Genomic DNA, 12,126 nt, shown 5'->3' on the forward strand with positions numbered 1-12,126 from the left:
CTGGCTCATCGCTCTGTCCCCGAATACTCCCAACTCATACCTATCCTTCCATGGCTACAGAGAGAGTTCAAATGCAGACGAACAATAACAGCCCCTCCTTTAGAACCAGTGACTCCCCATTTTCTATAGGAAAATATCCAAAATCTTTATCATGAACTGATGAAGCATTTTATGATAAAGGATGGCCATCCCTCCTTCTGAGTCTAGCACCACCATCATCATACTTCCTCCTGCCTTGCACACCCTACATCACACTCAGTCTTCTACTCTCTGTTTCTCTAAGAGAATATGCTCTGATGTATTCCCTTTTTTTTTGCTCATGTTGTTACTTTTATCCAGAATATTCTCCTTCAACTTATTCACCTGGCAATCTTCTATTCCTTTTTCAAGACTCCAGGCACTTCTTCCATGAAGCCCTCACTTACTACTCCAGTACACCTACTTGCTTCCTGCTCAGAAATCTAAAAACAATTTAAGTATAGTTTTATGGACAAGACAATTTATTAGAAATCACTATCTCACTGAGTTCTTTATATTTCCCATTTCTCATTTTACTCCCAAGAATTATAATGAACAGTTTTGCCAAATTTCACCCATTCCAAGGTCATCCAAAGATCAAAGCTTTTATAACTGATGGTGGGACCAATGGCATCTATGAGGCTATCTACCATGGGATCCCTATGGTGGGCATTCCCTTGTTTGCTGATCAGCCTGTTAACATTGCTCACACGAAGGCCAAGGGGGCAGCAGTGAGTCTGAACATGGACACAATGACAAGTACAGATTTGCTCAAAGCTTTAAGGTGGTGCTCTATCACCCATCATGAGTGGTATAATAATTTTGTTTGTTTTTGAGGGTTTTTTTTTTTTTAATTTTTATAGTGCTTTAAGTAAAAGTTTACAATCAAGTCAGCCTGTCATACAAAAATTTATATATGCTTTGCCATACACTCCTAGATGCTCTGCCTGTGATGAGACCGTATACTCCTCTCCACCCTGTATTTCCGTGCCCCTTCAACCAGCTCCTGTCCCCCTCTGCCTTCTCATCTCTGCTCCAGACAGAAGCTGCCACATAGTGTCATGTGTCTAACTTGATCCAAGAAGCTCACTCCTCACCAGTATCATTTTCTATCCTATACTCCACTCCAATCCCTGACTTTGGGAATGGTTCCTGTCTTGGGCTAACAGTAGGCCTGTGGATCATGACCTCTGGCGTCTTTGTAGTCTCAGTAGGATGATTAGGGCTGGTATTTTTACAGGAATTTGGGGTCTGCATCCCACTGCTCTCCTGCTCCCTCAGGGGTTCTCTGTCGTGTTCCCTGTCATGGCAGTCATTGCTTATAACTGGGCAACATTTAGTTCTGGTCTCAAGCTGATGTAGCCTCTAACTTATGTGGCCATTTCTGTCCCTTGGACTCATAATGGAAATCCTGGTGGCGTAGTAGTTAAGTGCTATGGCTGCAAACCAAAGAGTCAACAGTTCGAATCTGCCAGGTGCTCCTTGGAAACTCTATGGGGTAGTTCTACTCTGTCCTGTAGGGTCGCTATGAGTTGGAATCTACTCGATGGCACTGGGTTGGGTGTGGTTTGGTTTTTGGACTCATAATTACCTTGTGTCTTTGGTGTTCTTCAGTCCCCTTTGCTCCATGTGGGTTGAGACCAATTGATGTATCTTAAATGGCCACTTGCTAGGTTTTAAGACCCCAAATGCCACTCTCCAAAGTGGGATGCAGAATGTTTTCTTAAGAGATTTTATTATGCCAATTGACCTAGATGTCCCGTGAAACCATGGTCCCAAACCCTCGCCCCTGCTACACTGGCTTTCAAAGCATCCACTTTATTCAGGAAACTTCGCTTTTGGTTTAGTCCAGTTGTACTGACATCTCCTGTATTGTGTGTTGTCTTTCCCTTTACCTAAAATAGTCCATGTCTACTATCTAATTAGTGAATACTCCTCTCCCTCCCTCCCTCCCCACTCTCATAACCATCAAAGAATATTTTCTTCTCTGTTTCAACTATTTTTCAAGTTCTTATAATGGTGGTCTCATACAGTATTTGTCCTTTTGCAACTAATGCCTTCCAGATTCCTCCATATTATGAAATTTTTCACAGGTTCATCATTGTTCTTTATCGGTGCGTAGTATTCCATTATGTGTATATACCATAATTTATTTATCCATTCATTCACTGATGGGTACCTTGGTGACTTCCATCTTTTTGCTATTGTAAACAGTACTGCGAAGAACATGAGTGTGCATATACCTGTTCATGAAAGGCTCTTATTTTTCTAAGGTATATTCCAGAGAGTGGGATTGTTGGATCGTATAAAAAAAAAAAAAAAATTTTTTTTTTTGGCAGTCCTAATTCTGGTTCTTTAAGGAAGCGCCAAATGTATTTCCAAAGAGACTGTACCGTTTTACATTCCCACAAGCAGTGTTTAAGCGTTCCAGTCTCTCCACAACCTCTCCAACATTTATTATTTTGTGTTTTTTGAATTAATGTGAGCCTTGCTGGAGTGAAATGGAATCTCACGGTAGTTTTGACTTGCATTTCTCTAACGTCTAGTGATCCTGAGCATTTACTCATGTATCTGTAAGCTACCTGAATGTCATCTTTAGTAAAGTGCCTGTTTATATCCTCTGCCCATTTTTTAATTGGGTTATTTGTCTTTTTGTTGATGACTTTTTGAAGTATCATTTAGATTTTAGAGCTCAGACGCTGATTGGAAATGTCATAGCTAAAATCTTTTTCCCAGTCTGTAGGTAATCTTTTTACTCTCTTGGCAAGGTCTTTGGATGAGCATAAGTGTTTGATTTTTAGGAGCTCCCAGTTATCTAGTTTCTCTTCTGGTGTTTGTGCATTGTTAGTAATGTTTTGTATACTGTTTATGCCATGTATTAGGGCTCCTAGCTTTGTCCCTATTTTTTTTTTTCCATAATCTTTACCGTTTTAGATTTTATAATTAGGTCTTCATTCCTTTTTGAGTTAGTTTCCATGCATAGTGTGAGGTATGGGTCTTATTTCATTTTTTTGCAGATGGGTGTCTAGCTATACTAGCACCATTTGTTAAAGAGATGTCTTGTCCCCATTTTACTGACTTTGGGCCTTTGTCAGATATCAGCTGCTCATAGGTAAATGGATTTATGTCTGAATTCTCAATTCTGTTCCGTTGGTCTATGTATCTGTTGTTGTACTAGTACCAGGCTGTTTTGACTACTGTGGTGGGAAATATGTTCTAAAATCAGGTAGTGTTGGGCCTCCCACTTTGTTCTTCTTTTTCAGTAATGCTTTCTTTATCCAGAGGTTCTTTCCCGTCCATATGAAGTTGGTAATTTGTTTTTCCATCTCATTAAAAAATGTCTTTGGAATTTGGATTGGAATTGCATTGTATCTATAGATTGCTTTTGATTGAATAGATATTTTTGCAATGTTAAGTGTTCCTATCCATGAGTAAGGTATGTTTTTCCACTTACGTAGGTCTATTTTGGTTTCTTATTCTAGTGTCTTGCAGCTTTCTTTGTATAATTCCTTTATATCTCTGGTAAGATTTATTCCTATGTATTTTATCTTCTTGGGGGCTACTGTAAATGGTGTTGATTGGATGATTTCCTCTTCCATGTTCTTTTTGTTGATGTAGAGGAATTCCACTGATTTTTGAATGTTTATCTTGTATCCCAATACTCTGCTGAACTCTTCTACTAGTTTCAGTAGTTTTCCTGAGGATTTCTTAGGGTTTTCTGTGTATAAGATCCTGTCTTCTACAAATAGAGGTAATTTTACTTCTTCCTTGCCAATCTGGATGTCCTTTATTTTTTTATCTACCTAATTGCTCTGGCTAGGACCTCCAGCACAATGTTGGATAACAGCAGTGATGAAGGGCATCCTTGTCTGGTTCCCGATTTCAGGGGGAATGCTTTCGGGCTCCCTCCATTTAGGATGATGTTGGTTATTGGCTTTGTATAAATGCCCTTTATTATGCTGAGGGATTTTCCTCCTACTTCTATTTTGCTGACAGTTTTTATCATGACTGGGTTTTCAACTTTTTCAAATGCCTTTTCTGAATCAATTGATAAAATCATGTTATTCTTATCTTTTGTTTTATTTATTTGATGGATTGCATTAATTGTTTTTCTAAAGGTGAACCATCCCTTGTAACTGGTATGAACCCCACTTGGTCCTGCAGAATTATTTTTTAGATATGTTGTTGAATTCTATTGGTTAGAATTTTGTTGAGGATTTTTGCATCTAAGTTCATGAGGGAAATAGGACTGTAATTTTCTTTCTTTTTTTTTTTTTTTTTGTGGTGTCTTTACCTGGTTTTGGTATCAGGGATATGGTGGCTTCATAGAATGAGTTTGGGAATAGTCCGTTATTTCCTATGCTCTGAAATATCTTAAGTAGTAGTAGTGTTAACTCTTCTCTGAAAGTTTGGTAGAATTCTGCACTGAAGCAGTCCGGCCAGGGCTTTTTTTTTTGTTGGGAGTATTTTGATTACTTTTTCAATCTCTTCTTTTGTTGTGGGTCTAGTTAGTTGTTCTACCGCTCTTTGTGTTAGTTTAGGTAGGTGATGTGTTTGTGGGAATTCATCCATTTCTTCTAGGTTTTCAAATTTGTTAGAGTACAATTTTTCATAGTAATATGATATGATTTTTTTAATTTCAGTTGGGTCTGTTGTAAGTTTGGGTTATTTCCTTCCTCTCCCGTTTTTCTTTTGTCAGCTTGGTCCATGGTTTATAAATTTCGTTGACTTTTTCAATGAACTGGCTTTTGGTCTTGTTAATTCTTTCAATCATTTTTCTGTTTCCTATTTCATTTAGTTCCACTCTAATTTTTGTTATTTGCTTTCTTCTGGTGCCTGAGGGTTTCTTTTGTCGCTCTCTTTCTATTTATTCAAGTTGTAGGGATAATTCTTTGATTTTGGCCCTTTCTGCACTTTGTATGTGTGCATTTATTGATATAAATTGACCTCTGAGCACAGTTTTCGCTGTGTCCCAAAGTTTTTGACAGGAAGTGTTTTCATTCTCACTGGATTCTATGAATTTCTTTATTCCATCCTTATTGTCTTCTATAGTCCAGTCTTTTTTGAGCAGGGTATTATTCAGTTTCCAAGTGTTTAATTTATTTTCCCTGCTATTTGTTATTGATTTCCACTTTTATGGCTTTATGGTTGGAGAAGATGCTTTGTAATATTTCAATGTTTTGGATTCTGCTAAGGCTTGCTTTATAACCTAATACGTGGTCTATTCTAGGGAATGTTCTGTGTGCACTTGAAAAGAAAGTGTATTTGGATGCTGTTAGGTGGAGTGTTCTGTATCTGTCTATGAGGTCCAGTTGGTTGATTGTGGCATTTAGAGCTTCTGTGTCTTTATTGAGCTTCTTTCTGGATGTCCTGTCCATCACCCAAAGTGGTGTGTTGAAGTCTCGTATTGATTGAGAAGCTGTCTATCTTACTTTTCAATGCTGACAGAGTTTATTTTATGTATCTTGCAGCCCTTTAATTGGGTGCATAAATATTTAATATGGTTATATCTTCTTGGTATATTGTTTCTTTAATCATTATATAGTGTCCTTTCCTATTCTTTCTGATGGATTTAACTTTAAAGTCTATTTTGTCAGAAATTAATATTGCCACTCCGGCTCTTTTTTGATTGTTGTTTGCTTGATATATTTTTCCCATCTTTTGAGATTTAGTTTGTTTTTGTCTCTAAGTCTAAGGTGTGTCTCTTGTACGTAGCGTATAGACAGATCGTGTTCTTTAATACATTCTGCCACTTTCTGTCTCGTTATTGGTGCATTTAGTACATTTACATTCCTTGTAATTATGGATATGTATGGATTTAGTGCTATCATTTTGATGTCTGTTTTTGTGTGTTGCTGACAGTTTCTTTTTACCACTAAATTTTATATGCTGAGTAGATTATCTTTATATATTGTCCTTTCCTCATATTTGTTGTTGATTTTGTTTCTGCTGAGTTTCTATTTTTTCTTGTATTTTGATGTGTAGGATAGTTTGCCTTCTTTGTGGTTATTTTAATATTTATCCCTATTTTTCTGAATTTAAGCCTAACTTTTATTTCTTTGTATCGCCTTATCTTCCTCTCCATATGGAAGATCCATGACTACATTTCTTAGTCTCTCTTTATTGTTTTGATGTTTTCTTCTTTTACATAATAACATCGCTGTTACCCTGCTTTGAGCTTCTTTTTTATCTTGATTTATTTTTGTGATTTTCCTGTCTGGGTTGACGTGTGATTGCTCTGTCCACTGTTGTAGTCTTGGGTTGATACTTGGTATTATTGATTTTCTAACCAAAGAACTCCCTTTATTCTTGTAGTTTTGTTTTGGTTTTTTTTGAATTCCCTAAACTTTTGTTTATCTGGAAATGTCCTAATTTCATGTTCATATCTCAGAGAAAGTTTTGCTGGATATATGATTCTTGGCAGGCAATTTTTTCCTTCCATTTTTTATGTAACTCATCTCATTGCCTTCTTTCCTGCATGGTTTCTGCTGAGTTGTCCAGCTTATTCTTATTGGCTCTCCATTGTAGGTGACTTTTCGTTTATCCCTAAAAAAAAAAAAAAAATCCCTAGCTGCTCTTAATAGTCTCTCTTTATCTTTGGTTTTGGCAAGTTTGATTATAATATGTCTTGGTGACTTTCTTTTAACATCTACCTTATGTGGAGTTTGATGAGCATCTTGCATAGATATTTTCTCATCTTCAATGATATTAGGGAAGCTTTCTGCCAACAAATCTTCAGTAATTCTCTGTATTTTCTGTTATCCCTCCCTGTTCTGATATTCCAGTCAGTCGTAGATTATTTCTCTTGATAGAGCCTCACATGATTCTTAAGATTTCTTCATTTTTCAAAAATTCTTTTATCTGATGTTTCTTCAAATTTGTTAATGCCAAGTGCTTTATCTGCAATTGCAGAAATTCTGCCTTCCATTAGCTCAATTTGTTACTCTTTCTTTCAAAATGTCTACTTCTGTAATTTTATTGTTAATCTTCTGAATTTCTGATTGCTGTCTGTCTATGGATTTTTCCAGCTTATTAAATTTTCCATTATGTTCCTGAATAATCTTTCTAATTTCTTCAATTGCTTTATCTGTGTGTTCCTTTGCTTGTTCTGTGTATTACCTCATTTCCTTCCTGATGTCTTGAAGGGTTCAGTATACTAATCTCTTGTATTCTGCCTCTAGTAATTCCAGGAATGCACTTTCGTCTAGAAGATCCCTTGATTCTTTGTTTTGAGAGCTTGTTCAGGGGATCAGGGTATGTTTCTTCATGTGACTTGATATTGACTGCTGTCTCCAGGCCATCTATAAGTTATTGTATCAGTTTATTTTATGTTTGTTTACTGTGTTGTAGCTTCTTGCTTTGTTTTGTTCTGTTTTGATATGCCCAAATCGGTTGCTTGAATGAGCTAGCTTGATTATTTTTGCCTCTGGAGCTCTGATGTCCTGTCACCAGATGGCTAGAGGTGTTATCAGGCATTTCAGTCTAGAAGTCCATTCACTTTTCTTGTATGAATTCAGCTCAGGTATCCAGGTAGCTGATCATCAAGTGGGTGGTACAGCCTCTGTCCTATAGTCTTAGAAAGGCAGGGGTGATTGGTATAGGTACCAGTATGTGGTTGCAGCAGGGGGTCACACTCTGAACAAGGCTGGGGGCTGAGAATCGTCCCCCATGTGTCTCTGAGGAAAGCATGTCCATGTTTCTTAGAGGATACAGGTGGGTGGGTTCTACCGACGGACCATGGGCATCCAATGTTTTTGGTTGTAAGGACAGGGAGGTACCAGTTATCCTTGGACCCCTGTCACAGGTGGCTGGATGATCTGAATGGAGCTACCAGTCCTTAGGCCCCTGATGTGGGTAGGCGAGGACCCTGTTTAATAGCGAAAGCAATGTCAAACATCAAACTCTCACCTCTTCGCCGCACAGTTGAAGCAGTTGAAGTCTGCCAACAAGGGCCTATTGTCCTAAAATAGGCCCACACAGGTCCATGTAGAGGGGAAAAGTACTCAAAGTCCACAGACTATTTATGCCTGGACAGGAGCCGCTTCTGTCCTGCGCTCCCCCAGTTAGTGGAGCTGGCAAATTTTCTTCTCCCCCAATTTCAAATTTATTGCTTCTCCAAGGATGGGAGAATGGCTCTAGGCACTCATCAGGGCCTAGATCAGACCCATGGAAGTCAGCCACCGAAGCCAGCTTGGGAGAAGGGGGGCGTGGTAAATTATATGCAAGTACTTAGCTTTTGCATAGAGCACAGTTCTTCTCTGGTTCTCGAGGTTTGAGTAGGCTGTGTGGCTTGGTGCTTCTCTGTGAGGAAACTGCTATTGAACTCTAGTACGAGCCCGCTGCTGCTGCTCCCAACAATGGTCCCTGAGGGCTCCTCGTGATTCTTGTCCAGTAACTCCTCTTCACTTCTGAACCGTCACTTCCTCCACCTCCCCCTCAGTTCATTTTCTAAGCTTGCTTTTGTTGCTCAGGGATCCCAGCTTGTCATAAATATACTCGTTTCACTTGGTTTTTTGGGGGGGGCATTTGCTGTAAAAAGGCCTCGCAGGAAGCATCTTTCTATTCTGCCTCCTTCTTTCTGCCTTCAATAAAATGCCTCTTAATAGTCTCTCTGCTTCCATTTTTCTTTTGTACCCTCAACTGTCTGTTTTACCCCTAGTAGCCAGAGTGAGTTTTTTGAAATATACATCAGATTAAGACACTAACCTACTAAAAACTTCTAATTGGCTTCTCATCACATTTAGAATAAAATACAAATCTGTTCTTTGGACTACAGAACTCTGCATGATCAGACTTTTGGCAACAACTTGCATCACTTTGTCCCATGCACAGCCTCCAATAAGCACATTGGCTTTCTTGTTGTTTCTTGAACATACTAAACTTGTTCCTACCACAACACCTTTCCACTCTTTCCTGGAACAGTTTTCCTTGCAACATCCCAAGACTCATATTTACCTTTTGATTGAGGTTTTGGTTAAATATCACCCCTCAGAAATTTCCTGGCACACTACGATAGCACACCTATGTACTTTCTCCATTGTTTTATGTATGTCTTGCTATTTGATTCCTATAATTTTAAATACATTATATTTTCTGTGATAAACCGTTAATTCAAGTGTAAAGTAAATAAGAAAAATGCATGTCATAAGTAAACAGCTAGATAAAAAAATAAGGTATCACAAATTGAAAACACCAGTGTAACTACTACCAAAATCAAGATGCAGAGCTTTACGAGGTCCTCAGAAGCACGCCTCATCTCATGGAAACTTCCAGTCACCATTCCCATAGGGTATGTACTTGTTTGTGTCTATTTTTTTGTATAGCAGTTGTCTGCTAATTCCACTGCTGTATAGTATTCCACTGTATGAGAATACCATAATTAACATGTTCATTTTAGGAATAATGCACATTTGAGTTATTAATTTTTTGGCTCTTACTAATATTATCGCTATAAATATTCTTGCATATGTCTTTTGGCGCACATGCTTATATGTTGCTATTAGATTTCTGCTTGTTGAGTTTATTGATGGATGAAAGGTGCATGCATATTTGAGTGTCATTGATATTACTAAATAGTTTTCTAAAGTGATTTATTAATTTATATTACCATCAGTAGTGTCCATGAGTTCATGTTTCTCCACATCCTTGCCAGTAATAGGTATTGTCAGCCTCTTCAAATTATAGATATTTTGATGCTTTCGTAGTGGTATAGCAATCAAGCTTGATGTTACATTTTTCTGATGACTAATGGGGAAAGTTTTATCTATTTTGCCATTAAGTGTAATATTTCCTATAGATATTTTGTAGGTAACCTTTATCTGATTAAGGAATTTCCTTTAATATTTATGATTGGCAAATATTTTTTTAAAATATCATGAATAAATGTTGAATTTTATAAAATGCTTTTTCTTCAGTAATTTAATGTCTGTATTTTTTTGGGGGGGTTGATAATTAAATTACATTAGCTGTATTGAAATATTTTATGTGTCAGATATCTTCCCTTCTGTGAAGTCTATCATATTAAAAAACTGTACTTCTTACAATTATAGACAAAATTGTTCTGATTCTCCTGGAATCCAGATTTCTGGGTTCACAGAATTGGGGTGATCCATCCAAGCCACCTGCCCTTAGGTGTCCTGTTAAACCTTGACCTTTAAGGAAATATTTTCTTAAAGTCTTCTTCAAGTCATACAATAGCCTGGTAAGCAGTTTAGAGGAGATCATTTTATCTTAGGCATTGAGCTTTTTTGGAGAATTAGGAACCCCAGCATCTGACTGGAAAATGCATAGTGTTATCATTAGTGACTCTGTGTCTTCAACTGCCTGGAACCCTGCACATAGTTTGATGTTATCTCTTGGGAAATTAGCATAACAATGACCTATATAACCTGATTTCCTTGTGCCCTCTTTGGGCCACCTTCCCAATACCTTAGGGTTGCCTCTGCCTAATTTGAATAGTATTTGCTCACAATAAATGCATTCTGTCACACTAATTTTTGGTGTTTCTCTAAGCATTTAGGTTTTTGACATTACCTACTTAATATTTGTATATTTTTTAATTTAAAAAAAATGGAATTGTTGCACAAATTGTTTTGCAATTAAATTTGTGGAATTAAAATACAACTTTGAAATTACTGCTTGAAAATAAAAGTGAATTTCAAGTTATCCTTTTTAAACTGAGATGATATTCAAACTCGCTGTTGATAATAGAAGCTATCTATAAACACTACCTAGCAAAAATATATGTTATTTTCATGAAGTGTCATTAATAACTGTTCAATGCATTGACCAAATCTGTGCTTGACATTGTGTTCAAATTCAAGTGGACATCTGCTCCCTTGGCCTCCATGCGAGTGAAGTTATCAGGTTGATCAATAAACATGGGGAGTCCCACCATGGGAATTCCAAGGTAAATGGCTTCTTAGATGCCATTGGTTCCACGAAGAGTGATAAAAGCTTTGGTTTTTTGATGACCTAAGAAACAAATTAAAAAAAAAAAAAAAGTTCTGAGTCCCTTAATCAAAAGTAGAAATGGATAGTATAAGGCAATACAGAAGGCAATATTTTCTGCACAGGATTAATGTACTCAAGGCATCACATATACACCTTGAAATTATTACCAGAGGACATTGTAGGAGGAAACGGAAGAAAGATTTGGTGTCCAGTTGATTTGTCAGTTAGAAAAGTGTGGGAGAAACCTAGATCCAAACAACTCCATGTTCAAAATCACAGAAGCATGAAGGAACATTATCTCTTAAGAGTAAAGAAAATGATTCTTTGGTATATGCAGTATCTCAGGGGATGTTTGGAAATAGAAGGGAAATGGTAGATTTTTGCTGATTACAAAGTATTTTGTGTCCTATTAGGTTTGCACTTTACTTTGTAGGCAGTGTGAGCCACTGAAAATTCAAAGGAAAATAGTGTTGTTTTCCTATAACACCTTAGATAAAGAACTATAGCATTACTGGGGAAGATAGATTTGAGGTAGGAAATCCTGGAGGCAAGAAAGACAGACAATGCATAAGTTATTGAAAATTTATAGATCAGAGGTAATTAGCACCTGATTGCCAATGTTTTCAAAGCAGAAGTTGGATTTGGTTGCTGTGAACTATTATTCCTTAAAAAGCCTCTTATTCAGAATTTTAGTACTTGTTTCTCACAGCCTTACCAAGAAGATCATTCTGGGGAATCCACTCATACAGCCAAGTATTAGGTCCCAATATGTCTGGTGTCTTGCTATCGAATCTCCACTCAACGTATTAAAGATGAAGTGAATGCTTTTTTCTGTAAGATAACGGATTGATATTATTTTTCATAAATTAAAGGATACTAAGAAGTCATCTTGCCTTGCTTCATCTAATGAGCAGAGAGGCTATCTTCTGCCCAGAAATGTTAAATAATGAGTATTGACCAATAGTTAAAACAAATTAAAGCACCATATATCTAAGTACTCATCTATCATGTATTTTTTGTAGCGTTTAATATAAAATGCTATTATTTGTTGTGAAGAGCTGAAGGCAACTAGATTGTAAACGAAGAACTATAGTATTTAAGACGTGTTCAAGAATCAATCAGAACTGTAGTGTTTAAAACACAAAGTTAACTGAA

At 37.1% G+C, this 12,126-nt stretch overlaps 1 pseudogene; it reads right to left on the bottom strand.

Moving 5' to 3' along the window:
* Positions 1–12,126, bottom strand: part of LOC126077127 (UDP-glucuronosyltransferase 2B31-like) — a 269,121-nt pseudogene that overhangs the window by 141,044 nt on the left and 115,951 nt on the right.

Source organism: Elephas maximus, chromosome 5 (assembly GCF_024166365.1).
Source record: "Elephas maximus indicus isolate mEleMax1 chromosome 5, mEleMax1 primary haplotype, whole genome shotgun sequence".
Classification (NCBI taxonomy): domain Eukaryota; kingdom Metazoa; phylum Chordata; class Mammalia; order Proboscidea; family Elephantidae; genus Elephas; species Elephas maximus.